Raw genomic sequence first — 27,273 nt, forward strand, 5'->3', positions numbered from 1 at the left:
AAAGATTTACGCTCCTCTGGGGGAACTTTGAATAGAAAGTTGGGGAATTGCGGGCACTTTTTCAATATTTTAAACTCAAGATGAGTTGTTTGTGTTATTCGACAGCATTCTTCGCGTTTTATTTTTGAAAGGAACTTCAGATCAGCCCATTCTTTTATTCTATGTTCGTCAATTTATTTTTATTCAGCGTCGTTCGCGTTTAATTGTGTACTTATCTTTATCAGTTACGTTACAAAATTTTCAAGTTGCGGCATATTTTAATGAATCAGACTACACCGCGCTTCACGTAATAAATTAGTTGCTTGTGCTCATGTTTAAAATAAGATTTTAAATATTTGAATAAACGAATAGATAATTATATAATAAGGAATTATTTCTGTATAAATAGAGAAGTTTCCAAAGAAACTCGTGTTAAATATGCACATAAATAATTATAAAGATAAACATATGCAGTTTCCTAAAATTTTATGCCTTTTTAATACGGTTTTCTATATTTAAATAAAATCTGATGTGCACACAGCGTATCTTTCTTGTACGGCCTATTAAACTGCATGCATTTTTTGCTGCACTTCATTTAAACTTATTTCCTCGAATTAGTCTAACTTAATTAATCTATCTCTAAAGGCAAGTCAAAAATGACAACAAAAATCGCAAATTTTGAAATGAAATATCCCGCTCAATTTTTATCGTATGGTATTCAAACTTTTTTTTATTTTATTTTTTTCATAACAAATATAAAACTTTCCCAATATAAAGTATAGGAACCGGGACAGCGCAGTGAAAGTTAGATTTCTTTATAGGTCCAAATTAATTTTTTTTATTTGACATTACCAAAACATGAATATTTTCATTAAAAAACATTTCTGCATTCGGAAGTATATGATTACAACCAACGACTGTGAAAATAAAGGCCACGTAAGAAGTTTTAAGCCGGCTAAGTGGTTAGGCTGTATACATATATTCGAAACATATACATTTGTATATATATTTCGTTCTGCCGATTACAGTAAGAAAGAGGTGCACAACTAGATGCTATAGGAGATCCATATGCAATATTTCAACGCTCTGCAGCTAATCGTTTTTTGAGTTATGCGAGATGCATATATACGTAAGTACGTACACATGTCACAAACGATGTCTTTTAAATCCACTTTAAATTTAATTTAGAATCCGTTTTGGAAAAAACAGACAGCACGCAAAAAATCGTTCAAATGAATTCGGGAACAGTCAGAATGCATATTTCAGTTAAAGTACAAAATACGGCCATAATAAATTTTAAACCACCTTGACAGAAACTAAGCAGTGAAACAAACTTTCTCGCACTGAGTGAAGATATTGAAGACGATGTTGAAAATAATTCAAAAAATAATTACAGACGATATAACCGCGCAAGAGATATACAACTGCTTCAAAACAGAAATTGTTAAAAAAATTAAAAATAGGGTTTAATTTCATTTCCTCATAAATATTTGCATAAGTAAATTTAACATATATTTATTAGAGTAAAAAATTCAGTAAATGAATTGCTAGAGATTAAAATTATACTTTTATTATCATTGCTATTATATATATATATATATATTATAACTATTTAATAACAAATAATTAACAGCATAAATAAATTTTGCAAACATTCTATACTTTCTCTTGTTTAAAGTTAGTTGCCCCAAGTCTATATTTCCTACCAGATTAAATTTATTTTCATTTTGGGCTATCCTTCCTTCTTCATAATTTTTTTAAAAAATTGCGTATAACATCATTTTAAATATCGAAACATGCACACTATCCCATCAAATTTTCCTTTAACTCAACTCTATATGAACATACATTTTGTTTAATCAAAGTAAGTAACACCTGCACCATATATTTTACATATATTAATTCTTAGTATATATTAAAGCATAACATATATTATACTCTGCCTTAACTCTATGGTTTATAATTTTGTTTACTTCAAAGAATTGCCAACACAAGACTAAAAATGGAAAAAAAAATTATTAAATTCAATTAATTATTAATTAAAATATGTAATTAATAATTAAATTAATTATTAAATTAAAATATGTAAGTAATAAGTAAGTAAATTAAATTAATTATTAAATTAAAATATGTAAGTCCTAGATTTAAATGGCATTTAATACTATTAATGAAGAGTTAAATGCAATTGGAGTATTTATATACTTTTGTGCAAGAAAATATGGCCAGTTTACGGCAATAAATAACAAATAAATAAGCAACTTCAACACGCAGTTCTGTCTTTAAATTTTTGTTCAGTTCAAAAATATTGTAATAAGAAAATGATAATACATGCCCAAAAATATTCCAAAAATATTTCAATAAAGTTATAAGGATATGTTAATTTTATTAACAGGTAAATTTTGAGTTAAACTTCCTTGCCTATCGATTCTTACTTCAACTTACCACCTCCGGCCAGAACATAGTTTTAGAATCACGTCTGAATGTTAATGAGGAAGAGTAGTATATAATAGCGAAGTTCTACAGTCTTAGTGAGAGAGATACCAGATATTCTGGCTGCACGCGTCCGCCTTTTTAGGCTACTCTCTGGTAAGCTATTATTAAGCTCGGCCTCACTTTAGGCCCTTGATAGCTTCACAGTCAATTAGCGTTAAGGGGCCAACTCTGTTATAATTTTGATAGCTTCGGCTATATCTCTTTAGTTAAGATTAGTTCAGTTTAATTCTTAGGCTCTTAAGTTCAAGCCCAAGTGTCGGCTTTATTGGACAACTCCAAGACGGAGTTTTGTTAAACTTTAGTTGGAAAAATAAAGGGTTATTTCACCCTTCTTACTTGTTGTTTACTATCTCTCGAACTCAAGCGATTATTCGATTACTAGTTCCTAAGGTTCTTCATTTTCAAATGTAACTTAAAAATACACAAATAAGTACAAATAAGTTCAAATAAGTACACCGCTAAAATAATATTTTCAATGAAGCTGTATATTTCGTTTTTATTAAACCGATTAAGAAATTATATTTTTTTGCTCTAAAATGAAGTACTGAGAAAATTCTGCCAATTTTTTAAACACTTTTTTCTTCCAAAACAAAACGTATTACACCTGAATTTAAATATACTATTACTCAAAGTTATACGCATTATGTTTACTTTAAATCCAAACAGCGTTGATAAGATGTGAACTTTTCTGTGATTATATACGAAAGAATATTGAAGAACTTCTGTTTTTGAAACATAAAGTTTACATTCTTTCTTCTATTTCGTTATAAACACTTTGTAGGAAAGAATATCTATTAAATAAGCATGTGTTTACGAAACAATGTATGTTACCATCAAAAAAAGTTAAACTAAGTAAAATTTTACTTTCATAAATATCATATATTTTACTAAAACAAATTCACTGAACTTAATGCTATCAGCTAGTTGAAATAAATTAAATCATTATATTTTGTAATAAATTAATTTCGAATTTCAGTGCGCTTGTTTCGGATGAAAGATCCATGAATAATTTAATTAGAAATGTGCGGCAAAATTATTATCTTGAAAGAGATTTCCATCTTAGATAATTACAACCATTCGTTCACCTGCTGCCGTTGCCACTGACAGAAAACGATTACGGCAATATCTTAAATCCAGTAGTAGTTTGAGCGACCAGAAATGGTAAACTTCAATTACGATACAAAACTTAATTTAAAACAAGGGGGAAAGAGATTATTAGTGATCTTAATTATCAGTGGATTTTTATTCGTATATAAAGTACAGTAGGATAACAAAATACAATTAAGTTTTAAAATATTCTAGAAGCTATCATTTCTGAATATTATATGCTTCTAAACGAGTTACGTTCATTTTAATATTATTTTAATGAAATAAATGTAATTAGAAAAAAAAGATTGGATTTACTTAAAACGAGAAAATTCAAACAGAATAATTTTTATTACAATTTCTGAGTTTCTAATAACATAATTCGTGTTTGAAACCATTATGAATATCAGAGAAATAAAACGCTTTCATTAGTAATTCAATTAACAAATACTTTTTTATTTGTTTGATATCAGTAAACACTTGGAATTTTTGAAAGCTGTATGTAGTATATTATTACAGAAAACAAATTAATTCAATTCATAACAGTAACCTATTTGTTATTTCTTCAGACCAGTTTTAATTAAGAGAAATAAATATGTAGAATTTAAAATAAAATGTCAGCAATTTGGAATTCTAAGTTAGCAATAGTTTTTAATACTTTTCTGTGCTCTATTATTACTAGTCTGGTGTATTATTTGCTTCCCTTAGTTATCGTCTGATAGACATGAACAAAATAATTAAACTTTAAAACCCTATTATTACGAGTCTGATGTATTATTTGCTTCCCTTAGTTATCGTCTGATAGACATGAACAAAACAATTAAACTTTAAAACTCTGTTATATTATACGCTTTTTAATTATTTGAGAAATAAGATGTTCATCAAAGCAGTTCATGAGTAATATTAACAACACTTACACGCATACGAATATTTGAAAAAAAAATCTGATGTGTACACCACATGACTTCCTTGTACGGAATATTAAATTATACGCATTTTTTCTTGCATTTCATTTAACTTATTAGATTGAATTAAACCTACTTCGCCGACAGCGCATAAACCACAATAGAATAAATGCATTCTTTGAAATTCACTCTGTTCACTCTGGCGCTAGGTTCACTTAACAGTATTATATTTCGTTCATATTATAACTCAGAATGCACAAAATTTATATCATTTAAAGAATTATCTAATCGTTGCCACATGTTCTATTCAAATACTATAACAAAGCTAGAACGATGTATAAAAGAAATTAAGCAAACAAAACGAAAAAGAAAACAGTTTTTCACAGACGATTGAGTATTTCTCATTCAATTAATTCAGTTTTTACTTCGCGACAAGGCAAAAATACATAAAAACTCAAAATATCTGTATTAAAAATTTCGAAGTAAATCTTAAATACTTATTTCTTCGAAAAAATTCCAGAAAGGATTAAGCATGATTGAATTCGCAATAATAAATGAAGGCCTTATTTTTGTGTTGCGAAGCTTAGTCTCTCTAGATTGGCAACAAATCTACGATTCTGCTGTTTCAAATGTAAACAAATATGTCCGCCATGTTATTTAAAACTTAACGGCACTTAAACAGCTTTTAAATTGTTGATAATTGTACAAATATTGCTTCCAGAATTACGAAAGGCATAAAAACTTTAACCGGAAGATAAAAACAACATAATTCAATCATTTTAAAGCAAAAAATGTACTATTTACAAACATATAAGAGTAAAGAAACTGAGATCACTGAGCCGGCTAATAGAGTGGATATATTTATAAATATATTTATATACGTTTGGCGCGGCCGATTGAAACCAAAATACGAGGTGCACATCTACATGTTATAGTAATCTTATATACAAAATTTCAACGTTCTGAGGCTACTCGTTTTTGAGTTATGCGAGATACGTACGTACGCACGCACGTACGTATGTACATACGTTCGTACAGACGCCACGAAAAATTCTCTTCAGAATTCATTTTAAAGCATTTTTTTAAATTTTTTTTTGGAGGAAAAGAGTCTTTTATTCTGTCCTTACGTAGAGATATCACGCAAAAACATCGTTAAATTGCATTCGAAAGCGGTCAAAGTGGATATTTTCGTTGAAATATGCTGCCTGAAGCTTTTCGCGATTACAATACTTCCTTTTTACTTCGTACAAGGAAGTAAAAACATACACTCACTTTAAATTTAATAGACAGGTTTAATATATGATATCTTAGACATGACAATGGCAATAAAAGTGAATTGAAAATACTTTCATTTTTAATTCATTTGTTTTCCTGGAAGTTCAAAGACATTAATTGTATGTGATTACCCCCGTTGATAAATGAATTAAAGATGCAGATGACGATGCAGATTAAAGATGCAATGATCACAGATTTTTGCTTAAAGTTTTAATTCAATTTTTTGTAGGAGTTTCATCAATTAAAATTAAAAGGTAAAACTAATTAGGTAATTCCTTATACACTTCCATATATATTGCTGCGAAACGCCCAGCTACGGTAAGATAGCTTCGCAAAGCGGGGACAGGAAGTGGCAGGGTAAGGCAAAGCTGCCAGATTTGACGCGAAATGACTCTTTTGGCTACAACTGGCGACAAAATTAGCTATATGCCATAGACGGAGCGAAACATTTTAGAACGCATTCTTAGCGGTTTTCCTCGGGAATTTTCTCGAAGATAGGTAAAGCTATAATGCCTATACGCAAAGAAAGTAGTGTATTGTAGAGTGAGGTACCTTGAGTTGAGACATTAGCTTGAGAGCGATCGACCGAGATGGGAGCTGTACTTTAGTGCTTTGCCGTGAAGCTTTCTTCACCATTATAGCTTGAAGGCTGTGTTGCTGACTGTTTCATTTTCGATGACTGTAACGTATCTTTGGAGTTGTCCTGTTTAATAATGGCGAATAAATTGTATTTTGATTCTTTATCAAGTGTTACATCAATTACTCCAAATCCTCGAACCCGTAGAGCAACCATATATAATAATATCAGAAACAGTCTACATAAATGTATCATAGAAAATAATGGAACTAAGCAGTAATGGAATAAGCTTCATCTTTAGCTTTGCGTGTTGACTATTCTACACAACAAGTAAAAGGAAATGTATAATGAAAATATGTTGCTTAGAACAAATGAGGCACCATCGATGTTAAAAATAATATCACTATACAAATGCGCATTTGTTCTTACATTAAAATGAACTCTCTAACAAACGTTATCCAGAATAGCTGCTTTATAACACTAGTATTTCAGAGAGATAAGTGGCAACACTATTTAAAATGAGGATAAATTTCCAGACAATAATCAAATAAGCTAATTTTGGAACGCTATAAAAAAGTGAATTAGGTTTCATAATCTGCGAGACAGGTCAGGATTAAATTTAATTTTCATCCTATTTTTGACTGGGAGCATCTACAGAAAGAAATTTAAGTCTTTTTCCTCTATCAGCAGCCCATCGAGAGGACTTGAGATTTTAAATGCCCCTATTATGCAAACACACTATCTTTACAAATATCCACCCTTATCCGGAATTCAAACCGAGTCCAACGATGTATGCAGCAAGCCTTAACTACTAAAGCGTTAGCACACACAACGCAAAACTTACAGTGTCTCACTTTTTTGGTAGCATAAACTCGTGAGCTTTAAAAAGACTATAGACGAATAATCCTCTTATCTTAAATTGTAAACAGACAAAGTCAGAAAAGGGTGTAAATAGCCCTTTTGTTTGAACACTAATGAAGTAATAATGAAAGAACTTGGGTTTACACAAGCCAACATTTCTGGCTTAACTTAAACGTGTAATGCTGAAATAAAATCAAATGTAATTAGGTTAGCCTAACAGGATAAAGTAACATACTCATAGGAACTCACTTGACTCACTTGATAAAGTAACGCACAGGAAGGCTTTGGTTTGTAGAAACCGGCAAGACAAGCCTAATAGCTAGAAGCACTCAGCTATTTAGTCATGGTAACAACGTGTCCTCAAATAGGCAGAACACGCTCTGAAATCAACTTGCGAAACCTTCGCTTAAATGGCACTTCTTTCTGCCTTAATCTGAATAAACGCGCGCTGTCTCATTTACATTCTGGTATCAAACGCGTGGGTGAAGAAGACAGCGACAGAATTATTTTAACTCAAAATTAACTATAAATTAAAAATAAATAGATTAATCATCACAAACTGATGTCCTCTTCGGTCTTATGTACCTTCTCCCCGCCCTCATGACTGTCGGATACAGTTACATATAGGAATCAATTACATTTATTCAGTCATAATACTAGTTACAGCTACACAGGGATCGGACCAAAATTTCGTCAAACGGTTGCCAAAATTAGTTACGAAAACCATCGCCAGCTAGGCGATATATCGCCAATTTAGCGAAATAGCCATTTACCTCAATGTTAAATAGGCTTGTACGTGTAATCTTATTTTTCCGGCAAAGCTTCGTTTGCTTCGAGAATTCCATGCTACGTTAATTAAACAAGTAAATACAGCAATTTCAAATATAACTTAACTAAAATCGTTTACATGTATACAAAATTCGTAGCAATACATAACTTGCATTACAGCAACATATTTACCTTTAGTTGTGTAAAAATTAACATGTCATACTAATTAATTAATCAACAGTGTTCATATATGACATAACGACCGCAAACACAAAACGTGACTTCAAATGAAGAAGAATGGAATGACCCATTTTGCTTTTGAATGGGAATAATGAACTAAAATCAACGAATCATTGAAAACTCATCAACACCCTGCAAGGAGACCGCAGTGCACAGCGCCTGGCAACTGCCACACATGAATGAGTGGCACTGCCAACAGTGCGGAGCTATCTTTCAAACAAAATGAATTGAACAAAACTGCTAGGTATGTGTGCGTGTGCCGGTTCTTGCATCATAAATGCAACGCTTGCAAAGTGTTCACGGAGATTATGAACTTTTTCTTCCATCCAATAATGATTATAACTTAAAGATGAAAATTAAAAATGGAATTTTCGTGGAACTTAGAGCTGAAGAATTCAGTTCAGCTTTGAACAATGCAAGTCTGAACTACGTAGTTCCAATGTACGCGGATATTTTTAATAAATAGATTGTAGAGGTAGCCAGGAGTTATGGAATAAATATAATGAATTTTTGAATATAATATGAATGCGTACACTATATTTAGATACTAGTCTGATTAATCATTTATTATCTTTGTATGTACTTTAGGCCACTGAAAAACTTTTTCATTCTTAATAGTAATAATAATTTCATTCTTAATAGTAATAGTTATGTACTAGTAATTAGTTAACACTTAGAATGTTTCACATAAGCTAAAACGACTCACTAGCGGTTGAATGGATGAGATCAATATATGCTTCTATTTTTTCGGTATGGCGTCATATTCCGGCGACCGGTTTGGCTATGCATTTTCGTGCATCGAGAAATTAACTTCGAGAATTGAGCTTCAGGCACTTGTTTCATTAAGTTACATTTGTGTTGTCTCAATAAATATAAATTTATTTATTTGGTATTATTAAATTTGATTTTAATTAAACGCAGATTAGAAATTGTGCTTTTATTAAAACCGATTAACGCTTAGTAAATTATTTTTTTTAGTCCAAAAAGGCTTGTTGAAATTATTTCTTTTTCCCTCCGATGGAGTTTCTTTTATTATTAATCGTCTGTCGCCGACTAGGTCACGTGACTGGCGGCAGAGAAAGAATGTAATAATTCTTTTAGTTTAGCTTGAGTGTGACGCTTGAAATGATCTGTACTTGGCCACTTAGCGGTAATCAACAATTATAATGGTTCTTGATAAAAATAATTGTGGCCCTATGATGGGAAAATTTATATTATATGTATTTATATTTCGTGTTTTGAATAATGTACATAGGCTCTTCATTAAATATTTCTGTTTTTCAACTGGAACTTTTCATTCTTGAGTCCTTTACGTGAAAATGGTATTTTGACTCTTGATATACTCGTATATTATTGATCAAATTGATGCTCTCCCAACTCCGTGAATAAAAGAGAATCGTGATCATAACGTTCAAGTTTATATAAGGCTATCAGTCTCGAAACGGCATTTTGCGTCGGTTCACCATAAAAGGCGTATCACTTTTTAAACTGTTGCCACCAAATATTATTGCCCTGTATTATAGTTAAAGAAATTAAACGACAAAGAATCTGCATAAATGTATGCATCTGTTTCTCATTGTGAAAAATCAACGGTACCTAGAACCATCAACGTTTGAATAACGTACGTTTCCACCTGAGCATGGGCACTTGGAAACCCGAATTTGGAATTTCGAATTTGCTTAATTGTCAGTTTCATATTTTGTAGAACTTTGAACGAATTTTTGATTAAAAACTCAGCGATTTCAAAGCGAGCAATGACAACACTGTACGGAAAAAGCATTTTTATCTCCAGCGTGCGAGACTGTCTATTGGAAATTCTAAAGATATGCTGTTTTTGAATATTTTTAGCCCAAAGTAACATTAGGCAAATGCTCTCGAAACGTGTATATATATGCAAATGGAAAACAAAACTCCACTTTGAATGTAATTTTTTAATTACTATTATTTTCATATGGTGGATTTGAGGTTCGACAGTTTTCTAAAACGACTTGAATTTCTTGAAATCAAAAATTAGCACATTTCTGATTAAACATTATGAGCTTTTATCAACGATAGCTCGGCTTTAGACTAGTCAGTAACATTTAGAATAAGAAATTTAAAAATGTAACTTAAAAGGTAAGCGAAATTAATTAAATGGCATCGCTCATTCCAACTATTATATCTGTCATCTACATTAGCCATTTTCAAGGCACTGCTACTAGCACTGACAGTATATGTTTTCCTTTATGCGTTCAAATTACCTTCATAGTTTTTGAATTATCATTATGCTTAATAAATTTAATATTTTTTATTATGTCAAAGATAAGCATTAAAACTTCTTTATTTCTGTCATTAACATTTCAATAGTTATTATTAATTTAGCATTTTAATTGTGTTCTATAATTCGCTGGATGTCCAGACATGGAATGTAAAATTATTAATAACAGAGAATTTCTACGCCTATTCATTAAATACATTATTATATAGCGAATTTTCTCTAAAATCATAGCAAATTAAATTAGTTGCGTAATGAATTCTTACCTTGTTTGTTCTTAATATACGACTAATTTATGATTATAATTAATTAAACAATAGTTTAATATTTTTATTTAAAATGAAACTGATCAGCGAAAGCTAATCTAAAAAATAAATAATATCCTAATCATTGACTGATTTTTTTGATAAATCAATTTTACTTCTTCTATTTTCCAATTTTACTTAAACTATTACATAATTTATTACAATTTGGTTTTGTTTAGAATATGGAATTCATTTAAAACTTATACCTAAGTCAATGCGATAATTAGTGTAAGCCAGCGTTTCTCAACCTTTTGACTAACGCGTACCACATAAACAAAAATTGAAAACCTTTTAGAACAAAGTATTAGTACCACCACCACTCTTGAACAAAGTGCAGGTCGCATAAATTTACAAGTGTTAGAGAAAAAACTCAAATCAGATTTTAATTTTTGAATTTAATAGTTAAAAATAATTTGCTTCTTTGCATACCAGCTATTTTTACCTTGCGTACCACCGGTTGGCTGTAAGGCATATATTGCAAAAAAAAAAAAAAAAAAAAAAAAAAAAAAAAAAAAAAAAACCAATGGATTTTATTTAGATTTCATTCATAAACTTAAAAATTCATACCTTTTTTTATAAATAATTGTACATTGCGAAGTTCTAATACTAATCGCTGAAATAGTACATCATCATTGAATCGGCAAGTCAAACTTTTACTTAGATTGAAGAATTTCAGATTAGTCTTTACTTTGTCGAAAAGAAATACATATTTATTTCAAAACACGTGGCCTCATAGGTCGGTCGAAAGCGCGTTTAAAGAGTTCATCATTTTTCAAGGCCATTATATCGTCATGCGTTTCCAACTTCCAAGTGTGAAGCTTTTGTAAATACACGCTCTGATGACGAAATTCTGAAGGTTACGAGAAAAAAAAAAAGAACATATTTTTTTTTAACTATTACAAAACATCGTTGTGCAGTCATCTTTCGACCTTTGCATAATGTACTATGTTGCTTGAATTTAATTTATTGTACATTATCCATAATAATAATAATAATAATATACTGCTTCTGTTGTTCATTGGTCGGGCAAACCAGTGGAAAGTTATCTTTCCTTTAGCAAATAATTTACACACTCCAATAATTATGAATTAATAAATAATTATTAAATATATAATTATTAATAATAAATTCAATATTTTCTTTTTTCAAATTATAATGTTTCATCGGTTGAAATGGATTAGCAATTTAAATAAATAACGACACATTCTTTTGCACCCAATTATTGTTTTATATAATTAACAACAGAACCTAAGATTATTTGCATTATTTTATTTTTATAATTAAAACAATGTTGAAGAAATATATTTATTGTTCATAGAATCACTTATACTGATCTATTGTTTCTAAATTTCATGTATCTATGTCGAACTTCACAGAAAGTTGCATTTTATTATTAATAATTTTAAATTCCTTTTAGCAAACTAATTATTAAAATAATTCATGTTTCACAATTACAAAGCATTGCTCATAAAAAGTATTTGCATTATTCATAAATCTTTCATAAAGAGCTAACTGTATTTTACTGATTAGAAAATTCTGTAACATTACCTAAAAATGCAATGTTAATAGAAGAGAAATAAAATATTTTTTTTTTTTTCAAATCAAAGTAAGAATTAGAAAATTAAATTACTCTGTATAATTAATTCATTGGGAATTATTTTACACCTGAAAATGAAAGTAGTTGTGATTAAATTGAATATAATATAAACTAAAAATATTTGCATAGCTAATCATAATTTCTACTTCATATTTAAAATAGTATTTAGTTTAAAAGGAATTTCAAAATGATATGTATCTAGAAATAGAAGACTTGAAATGAATTTGATGATTTAGCCACAGAAGTCAATCAACAATCGGAATCAAAAGAATAAAGATTTCAAAATGTGCTTTTCTTAGATTTAAAAATACTATTATGTATACTTTTGTTACGGACAGTTTTAGTTTTACATGTAATATTTAAATAATGTGTATAAAACATACGTTTTTTAAACTATAATTCGAACTACTTAGCGGGAAATTATTGTTGTGGTATTAAAAACATCCACCGAAATAAATTATTATTTTTAAACTAAAATCCTAAAATTATTTAAAATGTTCTCCATCATAAAAATCTTAATCCTATTATGTAACTACTCTGGTTTCTACAGAAAGACGTAAAGTACTCTTTTCACGGAATTTTTGCACTCTAAATTGGAATTCACAATTAAGAAACGCCATTTTAAAATCGTTTGGATAATAAATTATTTCTAAAACAATATCTTAGCAGGGAAACACATATTTCAGGCTCTTCGTAGGATGATTTACGGTTCAATCAATCTAGTGTTTTTTAATCGAAATGCGTTTCGAAACTTCAGAATTTTATATTATTCTTTTCAGTACAATATTTTATAGTTAGATAAAAGATTTAAAGACATAAATAGACGTGCAGTAGCTGACTGTTTTAGAATGCAAGTTACCTAAAAATATTCTAAAATTTTATTTCACGTATTAATATTTTTTTGTTCGTCTTGCCAAAATACTCGATTAATATTTGAAAATCTACCAAGTACTGTTTAATGACAAGCTATATCCAAAGTATTTTAAAATATTCCTTACGCATCTAAAAGCCATTTTATCACAAAATTCTATGCACGTATGATCTGAAAAGTGCTCCGAAATGAGTTCCTGATTAAAATGCGATCTTGGAAAATGACGTTTTCTGACTCAGATCTAAAATGCGTTACATTTGCATTGAAATATCTCAATCGATATGCATATATCTTTATCAAAACATCTTTTAAGAAGGCAAAATATTTTGGTTCCGAGGCTCCGAATTCTGTTGCATAATTCATGGCAATGTGGAATATGCTTCAGATAAATTTATCTTACAGATTAAAAAAAACGCATTTCATAGCTAAGGCTTTTTTTTTTTTTTTTTTTTTTTTTTTTTTGTGTGTGTGTGTGTGTGTGTGTGTAAGCTTATTCAATCTGTCGTTGTCTTAAGTAAATATTTTTTTTAAACTTACTGTGGCTGTTACAACTGTTACACATTGTATTACAATTTCAATTTGTTTAATGTTTGTAGCTTTTTTAATAATAATTCAGTAATATTACTTAAAATTAAGAACTTATCCTAATAAAGGCTTTGTTGGAAAATGCAATAGTTTGCAATGTTAACTTGTATTTATTTATTTAGTTATTTATTTATTCAAATCTAAAATGAAAAGATAATAGTTCTTCAAATAACACATTCAAAAATTAACTGTTTCGTAGCCTTCATAATTTTTTCTTAATTAAATGACGCTCTTACTTTTTCTAAAGATGCAATTTTTATCTTTAATTTCGTAATAAAATGTAAAGATAATTAACCTGCTCTACCGTCCTATAAATGTAAATTATAACTATTTAATAAATGATTTCCTTTTAGAAAAATATAAAGTTCAGATATAAATTTAACATGATGCTTTTGAACCTCTTGTGAAATTTTTTCTTCTGTGGTGGCATTAATCATACATTGTTATAACATCGGGTTAATATGATTTTTTTCAATGTTTCAAATCTAATAACTTAATTTTTTTATTTATATTTAAACCAACTATAAAATAACTTGAAACCAAACTTTTAAATATTCTGCTATCTTCCACCATAAAGTGCTATATAAACTAAGATTTAAAGATTACTTCTTAAAGTTCAGATCGAAATCTGTTCACAATTTTTAGCATCAATTAAAAATTCAGAAAAAAAAAAACCCCACAACAAGTAGTTTGATGTACCGAAAAAAATGGTAATCATTTTAGTAATTCAAAAATGTAATTAATAACAAAAATTATAACAAATTATTAAAAAAGTAATTAGCACAAAAAAGAAGTTAATTTTTAAATAGCAGTTAATTTTTTTTTTTTTTTTTTTTTTTTTTTTTCAGTGGTGGCCACTAGCCATTATAGGCGTTGCTCTCTACTAAGGCCGCAAGCGGTGGTCAATTTCTTATGGAGACACCTAATAGATGGGTCACCTTTGCCTCCTGCAAAGGGTAGGCAATTTACATTCATTCCTTCTACGGGATTTGATCCTATATCCTTCGATAAGGCAGTCAGCGTCACCAATCACTTTCCCGTCTGCGTGGTAAATGGGCAGTTAAAATTAAATATTATGAGTACATCAAAATATCTTACATTAAAAACTGTAATACAATAAATTAGTTAGTTACTAAAAATTCCGTTAGTTACTAAAAATGCAGCTATGTTGTATAAATAAAAACTGTAACTATGTAAAATTTGAATTAATGATAAAATTTGGAATATAAAAATTTTAACTAATATTAGTAGTTAGTATTTAGATAAAAATGTTAAAAAATTAAGTTAACTCTAAAACTTGTATTTACATTAAATTCAAAACAGTATCGAAATTCAGTAAAATGCTAAAAATTGCATATAATGTAAAAGATGAGATTATAGTAAAATTTAAGCAATGCATTAAGTAATGCAATTTTTAGCAGTAAAATGCTAAAAATTTCATATAATGTAAAAGATGAGATTATAGTAAAATTTTATTTCATACTTAAGTTTCAGTTTTATTAAAAATTGTATTAAAAAAATTAAAAATTATTTTTAATATTAAAATGGGAAACAAAGCTTTAAAAATTACAGTAATATAATAAAATAGCAACTAAAAATGCTGGCGACTCTCAATCTAACGCATTGAATACGCCAGCTGAATTATTATAAAATATGTTTGGTGAAGAAGATACGAACTTATTGTTCGTTGTAACTTCGAATAATGTTGCATGTCTCGAACCTCTGTTAACAAATTGGCAGTTTAATACTATGTGTAAGATAATCAGAGAACAAAGGTTGAAGACCTCCATTATTGAGATTATCCAACCAAATGACCTAAACCTATTTAGAAAGTGAACTAACACAATGGACTCACAACTTATGCTAACATCACTACATGACTGTACGTAGCAATACCCGAGACTGGTTAAAATACGTTATTAACAAAACATAAAAGGACAATATTGGTCTTCTAAAATAGAAACGAGTTCAAGTGTGTCAAAATAAGTATCATTAATACTTCGTGACAAGTAAAAAATGTGAATAGACATATAATTTCGTCTTCCAACTACATTTACTAGACAATGGACTACTTTTCACAACGTGAGCTACTTGTAACTTATAACATGCGGTAACAATTGAGTATTCTATTTATTTAGTTTTTTTATGCTTTTTTTACCATGTATACTGAGAGTTTACAACAACAGTGATACACGTGTGCTGTAATAAAAACATTTTTTAAATATAAAATGTGTAATTTAAATTGATCTTGTGAAGTAATTTACAGTAACAGTGTCCCAACTATCATTTATATTTTATTATTTTATTAGCGGTCCTATCCCTTTGCTCCCCAGGATTCTTTACTCCCCAGGATACTTGCTAAGACTTGAAGTTTATGCAAATTTTATGGTAAGCAGCATAGTTGAAATTAATGTGGTGATCTTAATCGCGAGCCAATTGCTTCCGCGAATCTGCCGCCCTGAATGTGAAAATCGCTTGCAGACTGGTGAGCTGAGGGCAATTAAATGTTAAGAAAGTTAACTTTTCCTTCTCCAATGTATTGTAGATACGAGTTGGAATATTGTTGTTATCACACTAACCTTAGAGGAAAAAAGGCGAACAGTATATTATTGTAAATTTTGACAAGAAGATCCTTGATTTTAATTTATCATTTTTTTATTTTTGCACTTCTACACACATGAGTAATAAATTATATATTAAGTTTTATCTTTGAGTTTTTATCTTACGTTTAATAATTAAACAGTATCAAAGGAGATAATTCGCTAAACATTTGATGCAACTTCTGTGAACAGCCCTTTGGTGTCGGGACAAGACGTTAGTTATAACAACACATGTTACATTACATTTTATGATTTTATAAAAATATTAATCAATTTTTAGCTCGAAATTGCTAATTAGGAATAAGTTATCAGTAAGCCATTACATAAAATTCATTAATTCATTTATAATGTCACCGTGTTTTTTACTGTAATGAAGTGTCATTTCATAAAAAATCAACCACCTTTCTCGCGTGCCCTTGTGTCTCGTTCATTTCGCAAGCAAAAAATCGATGGTTCGAATCCTAACAAGGGCACAGTTAATGTTTCATGTTTTCTGCTTCAAAATTCTAACAATTTTTGCAGTATGCTTTATGGCTGAATTCCTTGAAAATGATACTTTATAATTTATAACTTAGCTACTTTTCTAATTTCGTCTTCTGCTTTGAAATTGCTTGTATTTTTTAAATTAAAATAATATTTATAGTCTACTGGCATTAAGCCCGCGTAAAATAAATAAAATAATAATCATAATAAGTAAATGAAGTTATCCATAACTTTCCCAAAAAATGCACGACAGTTTATTAAAAGAAATGAAAAGAAATTTTTTCAGTGATTCTTCATGAATAATTGATGATCACGAAAGAATTTTCTGACATGCTTACAGTAGATAAGATTAAAAATAAACAAATAAAAAATTGTCATTGCTGAAAGTTGTTAATGCAAAATAACATTCATTTTAAATCTCCTAACAAGAAACGTTGACAATACACAATGACATTTGAAATGAATTTAATAAAAATCCTATTCTTTTTAAGTGAAATAATAAATCAACATACTAAAGCAAAAATCTTTGCTAATAAATTAATGACGTGCTTCAAGAACAAAGCAAAGCATTCGAATTCAAATTTTTGATTATTATATTCCATAATTTCCTTTTAAGCATATTTGAACAACAGTTTGCTAGTGTACTTATGCTTATGACTTTTATTCTTAATTCTAAAAGATATTTAATTTCACATGATAATTAAAAAATACTCTCGTGTCTCATTACCTATTTTAAAACTTTTAATTTAACTTTCCAAATAATTTAACAATCTCTAAATCAAAATTAGTCCAATAAATTAACTTGGCTTATGGCAATGAAATAAGAATACACTTAAACCTTTCGAGCAGATAAGTTTTATACTCGGATTAAAGAACAGTTTTAATTTATAAAAATTTGTCAAATTCTAATATTCAAATTCTTAAACAGATGACATTATATCTTATTTATTATTGTAACTCATAATGTTATAAATAAAAGAATTAATTCGTGATCCACTGTTGTCTACTTTCACGCCTCTCATAATTAATTTACATTTCTTCATTGCCCTGCGTTGGCAACACACTTTCGAATTGTCGTCCGTAGAATTCGGTCGTTAGAATGTAGCTGACCAATAACTGCTTTAATACTTATTTTTTTACTTAATTATTTTATCAGGTTTTTATTAGATGTTTATATATGGATATTTAAATATTATGTTATTAATTTTGTTTCAAAACGAAATTTCTCATTTATCTTCGGCACTATTTGACTCTACCGTAAACAAGTGTTATACAATTTACCAATAATTTTGGAAACATAAAATTTTAATTTAATTATTATTTTGGATGTATAGGAATCTCATCAAGAGCTGATGAAGTAATGTTAGTTAATTCCTTTAAATAAAAGCGTAATCTTAGGTACGTTTAATTGTGTCATTTAAGAATATTCAGGTAGTATAAACTAAGGTACTTATCGATTAATAACATTAAAGTAATTTTCGGACTACGGAACTTAACAGGAATTTACGGAACAGAATGATTTTAGGGATTTCGTTTATTTTTACAATAAACATGGGAGCTTTCTGTGTATGACAACCTAGTTCTTTAATAATTTACTGCCTTATGATGAATTTTTAATCATCGATCAATAATAATAAATCATTAGCGAAGTTTTCTTTTGTTAATATACTAGGTACCCGGAACTGTAATTTGAAACACTTTGAACTGCCTATATAACATTAAATCTAAGAAACTTATGTATAAAATTTTCATGAATGATTTGATTATACAGTTATCAGCTAATACTAAAAGAAAACTTCAAGGTTAAGTTTTCATGCTATAGAAATTAAAATTTAAATAATACATATACAACTTTGAAATTTTGAGCTATCCAACAAATAAATAAAACTCAATCTTACATTATTCTTAGATGTAGATAAAAATTGTGTACAAAGGCAAAGTTATTCTAAAAAACCAACATTAGACCACGATTTATTTTTGCTAAATTGCATTTCAGATTATATTCCTCTCTTCATACAAATGTATAATCGTTCCATCAAATACCAACATCTTGAGTACTAAAAGTGCTCTCGCAATGTCAGTTATTTACTTAAATCATTAAAAATGTTATTAATTATTAACTAAAAAATATCTAGGTAATTAATACAACAAAAATTTTAATCGTTATTCATCGATTCATTATAACTACGAATATTTCTCTCATAATAAATAATTAATGCGTTTATTTTATACTATATAATTATATAAAATAAAAAATTGATAACTGAAAAATAACACTGATACAATTAAATTCAAAATTCTGCATTATATATTATTTTTAGGGTAACCAAAATATAACTAAATTTAATATATAAATGTGTGTAAAATTAGTTGCATTTACTAGTAGTTTTGTAAGATGCAAAAAGGTATATTTCGGTTGGAAAATTTTCTATCGAAACTATAATATCCAATTAAAGAAATCGATCAAAATCAATAATTACAAACTAAAAATTCATAACTTTAAGACCCCAAATTCAAAATTCTCTACTAACAGACTCTTTTTTGAAAAACAGGATCACATAATTTCAAATATAGCAGAAGAAACACTGCCGAATTTATCCAGCCAATAGTGTCAACAACCAACTCACCTTCTTCCCGTTGCAATTTATCCTTCCTGGTAAACAATCCAGCCACGGCAAGCAACAGGTGTGCATCAAAGTCTCAAGTCCATTGCCCGACTGAGACGATGCGTTGCCAGTGCGTCCTGCTCATAGCGGCATTTGAAAAATAGGTCATACCTTCCCTCCACACACCGTTAACTTCTACTTCGAGTTTCCCGCCTTTTCGTCCCCTCCCCCATCCCTGGTTCTACTGCCCTCCTCTCTTCATCTCGTTCGCTTGTGCCTCGATCAGGGCGCCTGTATATCAGAATTTCGAGACAGACGATCGTGACAGATATGTGCTATGGTATACTTCCATCAACTTAATTTACAATTTTTTAAGCTTTTTCATCTTGTTACTCCTGTACATAGGGGTTTAAAAATCATTTTAAATGAAGATTCCTACCAGTATTGTTAGAAGCCGCTTTTATGATTTATTGCTATGAACAGAGATGAAATGTAACTTCATTAATATTTGCAACTTCATTGACAAGATACAAAGAATGTCTATGGCCGTCTCTTTTCGGAGGAACATAATTGCGAATGCCTTAAAAATGTATTTAATATTCTCTTATCCAACTCAAATTTTTACATTAGAATTATGATTTAATCTGAAACTGAGAATTGGAAAACTATAAACTAAAACATAGAATAAGTATAATATATATAGTCACTCGAATTCAAAGGAATTGGATAATTTATAGTTCGCTTTTGAATGATGAAAATGTTTCTTAGCATGTGTCACTTATGGAAGCAGAAAATAATACCAAGTGACACATTTTCGAATAAATTCACGTCTCTAAACTATTGTGTTTTCATGCCGTAGGACATATGGAATGTATTCGAATAACATCAGTTTCATGTCGAGAAAATTTTAAGTTCAAAAGAAAAGATTTCAAAACTTATAACTGTGCCAAACTTATATCTTTACCAAACAGTTTGTTCTTTACTATTATAATTGCTCAATCAATATCATTATAATAAGGAAGCAATCGCATTAGTTTTATCGCTTTGCCAAAACTACACAGTTAAATAATAGTTAAGCATTTCAAATCGAAGCAAATTTTACATCGTGTTTTAAAATACATTTCGATTTCTTGTAAGTGCTATTTATCATAATTTTTCCTCATAATTAACCAATGTTTTTGGATCTTCTGCAAATATTACATTTATTAATACATAAGCATAAGCTTCGAATCAAGTTTTGCGAATTATAGAATATGTAATTTGTAAACAACTAGAAATTTTTTATAATAATGTATGATCTTTTTAATGCTAAACTGACTAATGTTATTTTAAAAATATAGAATTTAGTATTATTATTCTTACTATTTGCCATAATTCATATTTCGAAAACAATGTATAGTGTAACCATTTCTAGATTAGAATACAATATAAATCAAATTATAAAAAAAAACACTTATTTCTGTATAATATTTGTTTTATAGTTTATAAAACGCCTTAACTGGATGCAATCAGATCACACTTTAAGTTTGAAACCTGTTATCTATACTTTGCATTAGGATTATTTTGCGAGCATGCAGGTTTCCTATCATGCGTTTATATGCTTTTGATACAAGAGTTTTATGTATACAAGAAATGTGTTTACATTTGTGCATATAATTTAAGAACTTTGATAATATTTGCATAATTCTTATGCCTTACGAAATAAACAATATGTGACAACATAAAACTTTTCTTTTTAATTATTCTCGCAAAGTTTATAACCATTTATAATAATAAAATCTCGTTTAACAGTATAATCACTTATAAAGATAAAAGCTCTTTTAGCAAATCTCTCACATGTCTCTTAATACCAAGGTAGCAATAGCACAAAAAGATCTAATTTTACTAAAACCGTAATAAAATTAAAGTATTATTACAAAACTAGTAACGAAAAGATAATATGTTGTGAGTTAACAATCTATTGAATTTCATTTTAAATTTACAAAAGAAAAACTATTAACGAAAAGATAATATGTTGTGAGTTAAGAATCTATTGAACTTCATTTGAAATTTAAAAAAGAAAATTCCTTTTAAGCACGAAAAATGAAATTCAATATTAAAACAAAACTTAAAAGGAAATAGCGAATTTTAATTTGCTCAGAGCTGGAAATAAAATACTAAAAATAATAAAATTTAATATCATGTCTATGAGAAAGAAGTTGAATTCATAACATGAAAAAAAACATTTATTTTTTCCATCACTGAGGATAAAGTGTTTTATAGCTAATTTTAAATGTTCTTAACATTTTTTAAAAATATTTATATAAAATAATTAAATGATAATCTATAATTTACGTACCGTTCTTTCTGCATTTAGATATCCAGCATTTTAAGATTTCTCTATTTTTATACTACTTAAATAATTCATTTAAATTACTGTTGTTGAGCAAGTAATTTATCGTCATTCTTTTGAAAGACATACTTTACTGTAAATAATTTACTGATACAGAAGGCTTATTTTTAATTTAAACTTTAACTGTTTCCGAAGAAGTATTTCACTATTTTCTTCAAATTTTTATTAACAGAAAAAATTATTTTTTTTAATATTAAAAATACGCATTTTATGACACTGCTTTTGTAAAACAATCAGAAGCCTTTAAAATTTCTTTGTCTCATCAAAAGATGTTCTAAATTTTTGAAGTTTCATTAAAAGAATAAATAACAATCGGGAAGGTTTTAAGAGCGTTTTGTATTACTCAGGTTTTCATATAACAAGGTATATTTTCTCTTTATGGTTATGTACCTTAAACTAAGTTTATGAGACTTTAGCTATATTTTATATCGTATTCCTTCAACTGTTTTGGTTTATTATTGTTGTTTGGTTTTCATTAGAATTATACGAGACTATGAAAGTTGTTTTCAAACTGTATAGTAAGTCTAACAAATAAAATATGGGCTAAAAGTCTTTCTTATGATGGCAATAAAATAAAGCCGCTGTTTTTTTTTTTTAATTGGCTTAGACTGAGTCCATTGTTAACACACATTCGATAGATATTTACTTTTCTATAGTTTTATGTTCAGTATAACATAACATACATTTGAAGACTATGTTATTTCCCTCAGAGTATAATGAGCTGATATAGGACTGGTGGGCTGTAAAATGGCTATTGAGTTCTACGATTTGCGGAGGAAATAAAATTATGCTTTAATAATTAAAATCGAAAGTAATTTAATGTATTTTAAAATCAGATTTAATAATACTGAAATAAAATCCGCTCATTTTTCAAAGAAATAATTTCATTGCTCAAACGAGTGTGTTTTCATAAAATTGTACTTTGTGCTTAGATATTAACAATTATCAGTCTGATAATAAACTTGCAACCAGAATACGTCGTTCATTTCTGCATATTTATGTAAAGTGAAAAACGAAATATAGATGACTCTAGATTGAGTAACATATTTATTTACATTCTCTTGTGAATCACTATAAATCTTCTACTTTTTCATTTTTCATTTTTTAGAAAAAATATTTTTATAAACATTTGATTTTCTAATAATTAATAAACTAAATTTAATTAAAAGACTAAAAAACAAAACTTTTTTAAGCGTACTGTACATACTGAATAGGACATCACATACAATAGTATTCGTTTTAAGGATGCAAAATTTTAAATTTTTATGGGGAAAAAATTAAAAAATGGGTTATGTAGTAGCATGCATTATAGCCTATTGATAGCCACAATTTAAACAAGAAATTCTAATGTTATAATAATCACACTAATGTTGCAAGCCATTCTACAGATATTAATAAAGCTAATATTGACTGTTGTATACTCTTAAGAATTGTCAATTACATGCAAAAGCAAATATGGGGCTTTATTTAATATGGGCTAAATTTATTGAGTAAAAACTTTTTCGTGAATTACCTATTTTTGGTAGTGGGAAAAAGTTTTGAAACGAATAACAAATTAATAATTTAAGTTATTCCCCGTCTCAGACTTTCTGTATTACATAAATTGCTTATAGAAACCTTACTATTATAACGCTATTGATCACTCAGAGAATGACATCGTTATCAAGCATAAATTTGCTACATTTTTTATTCCTATACTAGCCGGCAAACCCGCCAAATGAGCTACCTGCGGCCAAAACAAAATTTATAAGTCTGAAACAAAATTTATAGGTACACTCGAAACGAAAATGCATATAAGCATTTCAATATGAATAAAATCAGTTCATTCTTTCCAAGCAACGCGCAATTCATAAATATTTTTTTGTTGCCAAACTAAGAAAAGATTTTTGACACACCAGGTTAATACGTATGACGTCATGATTTAAATTTAATGTAATATAACAACATTCTTTCAATATTAACAAAAGAATTAACGTGGCAACAACATACTGTCTCAATTACCCTAACGTAAAACAAAAACGTTGCCAACAGCTGCTATTTATTTACAATGCTGACATTAACGAAAGGTTTTCGGCATACAATGAAGTCACATGCAGTTGCGTGCTTCCTTCAACGTCAGAATATAACCGTATCTAATAATAATATGTTTAATATTTGGCAATGCTTATTTTATTTCATATTTGTAAAATTTGCAAATTTTTGATTAGCAAACTCTACGATTTGCTAGCGAGCAGTGGTAACACTTTTCGAAATAATGCATTTTTTCTCCACCGAACGAAACTGTTGCCACTCGGAAAAATGAGAGCGAGAATTAGCGTTTTCAAAGTTTTTAATTAATATTTCGGCTTATTAAAATCGTAAGAAGATGAGGACGGTCGAAATGGATTCGCAGGAATTTCGGGAATACGGAGAATATCTCACTCGAAACTCAACACTCCGCCGTTCGGGAGGAGATGATATCACAAAAAAACATAGAAACGCGCACAGATTTTGATAGTACAGATTATTTTTGAAAACATTCATTGTTGCAAAAGTATTCATATTCTCTAGTTTTAAAATCATTAATTTATATTTAAATGCTAAAATTATCAAAATAATATCAGTGCTTTCTTAAACGAATGCAAAATCATAATTTCCTTTTTCGTTTTTTCTAAAGAGGCTAAACATTTTAAAAATGAAGCAGCAAAGAGATTAAATAAACTGATTGAAATGTATATTTAACGTATTTTCGAGTTCTAATTATCCTTTCCTCATTTATGAGCACTTAACATTTCATATGAAAATTCCTCAACACTTGATGGAAATAACCCTTTTTAACTCCCCATTTATTTTTAATTATTACTTTAAAAGAATAATAGAAGCGATTAAATGCAAATTTCAGTTTAGAAGTATATCTGAAATAAATGTTTAGGCCTCTTAATAAAGCTATTTTACTGAATCCGGATTAATTGTTAACTGTTTATTCACATAAAGAGCTACTTAAAAGCGAACTTTAACTAAAATATTTGAACCCTTAGATTGGAGTCTCTTCAGCAAATGATTTTAAATTGCACTCCCTATAAATATAACTACTTAATAGCGATTTATTTGCTATGAGAAATATTTGATTTCCTGACTCACAAAGGAGCTGAAGGTACTCGAAAGTAATTTGAACAATTATTTAAATTGAGTAAAATTTCGCTAAAGTATCTTACAACTTCAGCGAAACTATTCAAAGTCTAATTAAATTAATCTTGTAGGAATTAAAAATTGTTTGAAACTTGAATATGAATTAAGACCTTAAAATCTCTAAAAATAAATAATATAATTTTAATTAAATTATTGGAAAGTCAAATAGTTGCATTCAGTAATGAACGTTCTGAAAAGGAACTTCTGTAACGGCTGGAATATAACATTATCTACCATGCAAATTTGCATGCTAGTTGATCCTGAGTTTTAAAAGTGAGTAATTTTTACAACAGTAAAAATGGCTTATGCATTAGATCGCCTATCTTTAATGAATCTGATATGCAAATAGTGGTATATAAAAGAGACAATTCAATATTTTATATGTATTGAGGTAAAAACTGAGAAAAGTCTGTTTCAATTTTAAGTAAAATTTTTTTATGAGGTAAGATATAAGATAAATATGATATTAAAAAATGACATTTTAAGAAAAATACAATGTCTTATATTAGTTTTAGCGTGGTCAATTATTAAAAGGTCCAATAATTCCAGTCTATATGAAGAATATGATTATATTAGTTAATGTAAAGATACGATGAGGCTTAAATTTTCTCGAATCTTAAAAGATTCTCATATCTTCCGAATCCGCCATTTAGGAGCAATATCAAATAGAATAAAAAAAATTAAATCACGTTTAATGAAAAACAAATTTTAAAATATAATTTTTAAAGTTACATTTATAGTTATTTTAAAAATATAAGTGAAATTTAGAAAATAAAATGCAGCATTGAAATTCTTGATATCTGAGGCTCATTTTCTGAATATAATTTGACACAAAGGGTTCGAATAACAGCCCAAGTTTTACATATTTTTCTACAGCCTTTCTGATTCAAAGCAAGTGTAATATGGAAAGGTTATTTCAAAAGTTACTATGGTTGAATAGTAAGCATGGAACACTGAATTAACAAAAATAGATAAGAGAATAACACTCAGGCCACCACGAGATTATAAAGCTCATCTAGTTTCATTTAAATTGCAGGTTTTCTTTTAATGTGCTTTTCAAGTGTATGTCAATAAAGCTTATCTTTTTAAAATTATGAATTCAAACTTTTAAGAATTTTTAGACTAGGATTCAAAAATTCCAATAATTAAAAAAGGCACTAAGATTCATGTTTTCGAATCTCGAATCCTTTTCCAGTTACACAGTACACGAAAATTCGTTTTTCCCTTTCCTAAATTAAGGCTTTCGTATGATGGGCAAAAAATAAATTCTACGTACCTGATGCAAAGAATACTATCACTGTATCTTCCCCAGTCACAAAACACAAAATATTAATAGTCCTTTAGCGTTGCAAATAAAGTTCCACCGAGTGTTGATGCTAAAAACCTCTCACAAAGAGGCGAAATGATCCCAGCCGAAGAAAAACTGTGCCACCATGCCACACACAACCGATCACCAAGAACAGCTTCTTCTCTTTCTACTAACAGGGTCGAAATAAAGTGCCTTTGGGCGAAAACGGATCTTTTATAGGCAATTACCTGTGACCTATTTCTAGGAGGATCCTGGAGAGGTATCAGCAGGGCCGGAACTCGCCCGAAAAGGCCCACTTTCGCCTCTCCGCGCAATAATACGGTACAGGATAAAAATATTTCTTTCTTTTTATGCTTCTTCCCAAAGTGTGCTTACTGTTAAGAAGATCTATTTAATTAAAGTATTTATTCCATGTTAGTTGTAGAATGTGTTTTAAAAGCTGCCAAGCGGTGCGTTGACATTCGCCAGAAAAGGTAAGAATGTTGTCGGAGACGTCATTGAGTTTATCAATGACAGAGTATGTACTCATTACAATTCAAAACAACGTCTCAACACCTAGCACTTAACAGAGCAGTAAACACTCGATGTGGCTCAGATATTGGAAAGTGCTAAATATAATTGATTCAGGAACATTAAAATTTATTGTGAATAAAATTAAAAAAAGGAGCAAACAGCGAGTATATTTTAACCACTATTACATTCGAAATTTTTATTTCAGATCTAAAAAAAAATTACTGGAAAATATAGTTTGTTTTTTAAAATGATAATTTAATTTTTTACGCGAAAAAAATTATCTGAACTGACAAAATTTGAAAAATTACACAATTCAATTTCAGTACGTTTCTCTAATTAAGTTGTAACACTAAACACACACGCACAATATCTGTGTTTTAAAATTTAGGTATTTGAAAAAAAAGTC

General features: G+C 28.8%; 1 protein-coding gene across 2 annotated transcripts in view; it reads right to left on the reverse strand.

Moving 5' to 3' along the window:
• The window catches only part of dyl (transmembrane protein dusky-like), a 76,909-nt gene extending 50,375 nt beyond the window's left edge, over positions 1 to 26,534 (reverse strand). Inside the window, exon 1 of one of the 2 annotated variants that reach the window (XM_035358273.2) lies at positions 26,322 to 26,534. The gene's annotated coding sequence lies outside the window, so the exon portion shown is untranslated. Of the gene's footprint in view, positions 1 to 19,506; positions 19,639 to 26,321 lie in introns of those variants that run through there. The other variant, XM_035358274.2, reaches the window with a different exon arrangement.
• Positions 26,535 to 27,273: the final 739 nt, after the last annotated feature.

This window comes from Stegodyphus dumicola, chromosome 1 (assembly GCF_044657685.1).
Source record: "Stegodyphus dumicola isolate Sdum_Otavi_A_Nest chromosome 1, ASM4465768v1".
NCBI lineage: Eukaryota > Metazoa > Arthropoda > Arachnida > Araneae > Eresidae > Stegodyphus > Stegodyphus dumicola.